The sequence below is a fragment of the Schistocerca gregaria genome, chromosome 10 (assembly GCF_023897955.1).
Source record: "Schistocerca gregaria isolate iqSchGreg1 chromosome 10, iqSchGreg1.2, whole genome shotgun sequence".
Classification (NCBI taxonomy): Eukaryota; Metazoa; Arthropoda; class Insecta; order Orthoptera; family Acrididae; genus Schistocerca; species Schistocerca gregaria.
Genome location: NC_064929.1, coordinates 114913798 through 114919598, shown reverse-complemented (window position 1 = coordinate 114919598; position 5801 = coordinate 114913798).

The window sequence follows — 5801 nt, the reverse complement described above, 5'->3', positions numbered from 1 at the left end:
TAATCCACTCCTAGCAGACAGCTCTTTCGTTGCCGAGGAAACAATTCTCTATTGGGGACCAGAAGGCATGGCTTCTATAGTATGTCATAGCGACGCAAATTCTGCGTTAATTCGTCAATGTGAGGGTGCGTGGGACACAGTAAACATGAAATAGTGCATCTGAAAAGAGATAATCCACTCCTAGCAGACAGCCCTTTCGTTGCCGAGGAAACAATACTCTATTGGGGACCAGAAGGCATGGCTCCTATAGTATGTCATAGCGACGCAAATTCTGCGTTAATTCGTCAATGTGAGGGTGCGTGGGACACAGTAAACATGAAATAGTGCATCTGAAAAGAGATAATCCACTCCTAGCAGACAGCCCTTTCGTTGCCGAGGAAACAATACTCTATTGGGGACCAGAAGGCATGGCTCCTATAGTATGTCATAGCGACGCAAATTCTGCGTTAATTCGTCAATGTGAGGGTGCGTGGAACACAGTAAACATGAAATAGTGCATCTGAAAAGAGATAATCCACTCCTAGCAGACAGCCCTTTCGTTGCCGAGGAAACAATTCTCTATTGGGGACCAGAAGGCATGGCTCCAATAGTATGTCATAGCGACGCAAATTCTGCGTTAATTCGTCAATCTGAGGGTGCGTGGGACACAGTAAACATGAAATAGTGCATCTGAAAAGAGATAATCCACTCCTAGCAGACAGCCCTTTCGTTGCCGAGGAAACAATACTCTATTGGGGACCAGAGGGCATGGCTCCTATAGTATGTCATAGCGACGCAAATTCTGCGTTAATTCGTCAATGTGAGGTCGCGTGGAACACAGTAAACATGAAATAGTGCATCTGAAAAGAGATAATCCACTCCTAGCAGACAGCCCTTTCGTTGCCGGGGAAACAATACTCTATTGGGGACCAGAAGGCATGGCTCCTATAGTATGTCATAGCGACGCAAATGCTGCGTAAATTCGTCAATGTGAGGGTGCGTGGGACACAGTAAACATGAAATAGTGCATCTGAAAAGAGATAATCCACTCCTAGCAGACAGCCCTTTCGTTGCCGGGGAAACAATACTCTATTGGGGACCAGAAGGCATGGCTCCTATAGTATGTCATAGCGACGCATATTCTGCGTTATTTCGTCAATGTGAGGGTGTGTGGGACACAGTAAACATGAAATAGTGCATCTGAAAAGAGATAATCCACTCCTAGCAGACAGCCCTTTCGTTGCCCGGGAAACAATACTCGATTGGGAAACAGAAGGCATGGCTCCTATAGTATGTCATAGCGACGCCATTTCTGCGTTAATTCGTCAATGTGAGGGTGCGTGGGACACAGTAAACATGAAATAGTGCATCTGAAAAGAGATAATCCACTCCTAGCAGACAGCCCTTTCGTTGCCGAGGAAACAATACTCTATTGGGGACCAGAAGGCATGGCTCCTATAGTATGTCATAGCGACGCAAATTCTGCGTTAATTCGTCAATGTGAGGGTGCGTGGGACACAGTAAACATGAAATAGTGCATCTGAAAAGAGATAATCCACTCCTAGCAGACAGCTCTTTCGTTGCCGAGGAAACAATTCTCTATTGGTCACCAGAAGGCATGGCTCCTATAGTATGTCACAGCGACGGAAATTCTGCGTTAATTCGTCAATGTAAGGGTGCGTGGGACACAGTAAACATGAAATAGTGCATCTGAAAAGAGATAATCCACTCCTAGCAGACAGCCCTTTCGTTGCCGAGGAAACAATACTCTATTGGGGACCAGAAGGCATGGCTCCTATAGTATGTCATAGCGACGCAAATTCTGCGTTAATTCGTCAATGTGAGGGTGCGTGGGGCACAGTAAACATGAAATAGTGCATCTGAAAAGAGATAATCCACTCCTAGCAGACAGCCCTTTCGTTGCCGAGGAAACAATACTCTATTGGGGACCAGAAGGCATGACTCCTATAGTATGTCATAGCGACGCAAATTCTGCGTTAATTCGTCAATGTGAGGGTGCGTGGGATACAGTAAACATGAAATAGTGCATCTGAAAAGAGATAATCCACTCCTAGCAGACAGCCCTTTCGTTGCCGAGGAAACAATACTCTATTGGGGACCAGAAGGCATGGCTCCTATAGTATGTCATAGCGACGCAAATTCTGCGTTAATTCGTCAATGTAAGGGTGCGTGGGACACAGTAAACATGAAACAGTGCATCTGAAAAGAGATAATCCACTCCTAGCAGACAGCTCTTTCGTTGCCGAGGAAACAATTCTCTATTGGGGACCAGAAGGCATGGCTTCTATAGTATGTCATAGCGACGCAAATTCTGAGTTAATTCGTCAATGTGAGGGTGCGTGGGACACAGTAAACATGAAATAGTGCATCTGAAAAGAGATAATCCACTCCTAGCAGACAGCCCTTTCGTTGCCAAGGAAACAATACTCTATTGGGGACCAGAAGGCATGGCTCCTATAGTATGTCATAGCGACGCAAATTCTGCGTTAATTCGTCAATGTGAGGGTGCGTGGGGCACAGTAAACATGAAATAGTGCATCTGAAAAGAGATAATCCACTCCTAGCAGACAGCCCTTTCGTTGCCGGGGAAACAATACTCTATTGGGGACCAGAAGGCATGGCTCCTATAGTATGTCATAGCGACGCATATTCTGCGTTATTTCGTCAATGTGAGGGTGTGTTTGACACAGTAAACATGAAATAGTGCATCTGAAAAGAGATAATCCACTCCTAGCAGACAGCCCTTTCGTTGCCCGGGAAACAATACTCGATTGGGAAACAGAAGGCATGGCTCCTATAGTATGTCACAGCGACGGAAATTCTGCGTTAATTCGTCAATGTAAGGGTGCGTGGGACACAGTAAACATGAAATAGTGCATCTGAAAAGAGATAATCCACTCCTAGCAGACAGCCCTTTCGTTGCCGAGGAAACAATACTCTATTGGGGACCAGAAGGCATGGCTCCTATAGTATGTCATAGCGACGCAAATTCTGCGTTAATTCGTCAATGTGAGGGTGCGTGGGGCACAGTAAACATGAAATAGTGCATCTGAAAAGAGATAATCCACTCCTAGCAGACAGCCCTTTCGTTGCCGAGGAAACAATACTCTATTGGGGACCAGAAGGCATGACTCCTATAGTATGTCATAGCGACGCAAATTCTGCGTTAATTCGTCAATGTGAGGGTGCGTGGGATACAGTAAACATGAAATAGTGCATCTGAAAAGAGATAATCCACTCCTAGCAGACAGCCCTTTCGTTGCCGAGGAAACAATACTCTATTGGGGACCAGAAGGCATGGCTCCTATAGTATGTCATAGCGACGCAAATTCTGCGTTAATTCGTCAATGTAAGGGTGCGTGGGACACAGTAAACATGAAACAGTGCATCTGAAAAGAGATAATCCACTCCTAGCAGACAGCTCTTTCGTTGCCGAGGAAACAATTCTCTATTGGGGACCAGAAGGCATGGCTTCTATAGTATGTCATAGCGACGCAAATTCTGCGTTAATTCGTCAATGTGAGGGTGCGTGGGACACAGTAAACATGAAATAGTGCATCTGAAAAGAGATAATCCACTCCTAGCAGACAGCCCTTTCGTTGCCGTGGAAACAATACTCTATTGGGGACCAGAAGGCATGGCTCCTATAGTATGTCATAGCGACGCAAATTCTGCGTTAATTCGTCAATGTGAGGGTGCGTGGGACACAGTAAACATGAAATAGTGCATCTGAAAAGAGATAATCCACTCCTAGCAGACAGCCCTTTCGTTGCCGAGGAAACAATACTCTATTGGGGACCAGAAGGCATGGCTCCTATAGTATGTCATAGCGACGCAAATGCTGCGTAAATTCGTCAATGTGAGGGTGCGTGGGACACAGTAAACATGAAATAGTGCATCTGAAAAGAGATAATCCACTCCTAGCAGACAGCCCTTTCGTTGCCGAGGAAACAATACTCTATTGGGGACCAGAAGGCATGGCTCCTATAGTGTGTCATAGCGACGCAAATTCTGCGTTAATTCGTCAATGTGAGGGTGCGTGGGACACAGTAAACATGAAATAGTGCATCTGAAAAGAGATAATCCACTCCTAGCAGACAGCCCTTGCGTAGCCGAGGAAACAATACTTTATTGGGGACCAGAAGGCATGGCTCCTATAGTATGTCATAGCGACGCAAATTCTGCGTTAATTCGTCAATGTGAGGGTGCGTGGGACACAGTAAACATGAAATAGTGCATCTGAAAAGAGATAATCTACTCCTAGCAGACAGCCCTTTCGTTGCCGAGGAAACAATACTCTATTGGGGACCAGAGGGCATGGCTCCTATAGTATGTCATAGCGACGCAAATTCTGCGTTAATTCGTCAATGTGAGGGTGCGTGGGACACAGTAAACATGAAATAGTGCATCTGAAAAGAGATAATCCACTCCTAGCAGACAGCCCTTTCGTTGCCGAGGAAACAATACTCTATTGGGGACCAGAAGGCATGGCTCCTATAGTATGTCATAGCGACGCAAATTCTGCGTTAATTCGTCAATGTGAGGGTGCGTGGGACACAGTAAACATGAAATAGTGCATCTGAAAAGAGATAATCCACTCCTAGCAGACAGCCCTTTCGTTGCCGAGGAAACAATACTCTATTGGGGACCAGAAGGCATGGCTCCTATAGTATGTCATAGCGACGCAAATTCTGCGTTAATTCGTCAATGTGAGGGTGCGTGGCACACAGTAAACATGAAATAGTGCATCTGAAAAGAGATAATCCACTCCTAGCAGACAGCCCTTTCGTTGCCGAGGAAACAATACTCTATTGGGGACCAGAAGGCATGGCTCCTATAGTATGTCATAGCGACGCAAATTCTGCGTTAATTCGTCAATCTGAGGGTGCGTGGGGCACAGTAAACATGAAATAGTGCATCTGAAAAGAGATAATCCACTCCTAGCAGACAGCCCTTTCGTTGCCGAGGAAACAATACTCTATTGGGGACCAGAAGGCATGGCTACTATAGTATGTCATAGCGACGCAAATTCTGCGTTAATTCGTCAATGTGAGGGTGTGTGGGATACAGTAAACATGAAATAGTGCATCTGAAAAGAGATAATCCACTCCTAGCAGACAGCCCTTTCGTTGCCGAGGAAACAATACTCTATTGGGGACCAGAAGGCATGGCTCCTATAGTATGTCATAGCGACGCAAATTCTGCGTTAATTCATCAATGTAAGGGTGCGTGGGACACAGTAAACATGAAATAGTGCATCTGAAAATAGATAATCCACTCCTAGCAGACAGCCCTTTCGTTGCCGAGGAAACAATACTCTATTGGGGACCAGAAGGCATGGCTCCTATAGTATGTCATAGCGACGCAAATTCTGCGTTAATTCGTCAATGTGAGGGTGCGTGGAACACAGTAAACATGAAATAGTGCATCTGAAAAGAGATAATCCACTCCTAGCAGACAGCCCTTTCGTTGCCGAGGAAACAATACTCTATTGGGGACCAGAAGGCATGGCTCCTATAGTATGTCATAGCGACGCAAATTCTGCGTTAATTCGTCAATGTGAGGGTGCGTGGGGCACAGTAAACATGAAATAGTGCATCTGAAAAGAGATAATCCACTCCTAGCAGACAGCCCTTTCGTTGCCGAGGAAACAATACTCTATTGGGGACCAGAAGGCATGGCTCCTATAGTATGTCATAGCGACGCAAATTCTGCGTTAATTCGCCAATGTGAGGGTGCTTGGGATACAGTAAACATGAAATAGTGCATCTGAAAAGAGATAATCCACTCCTAGCAGACAG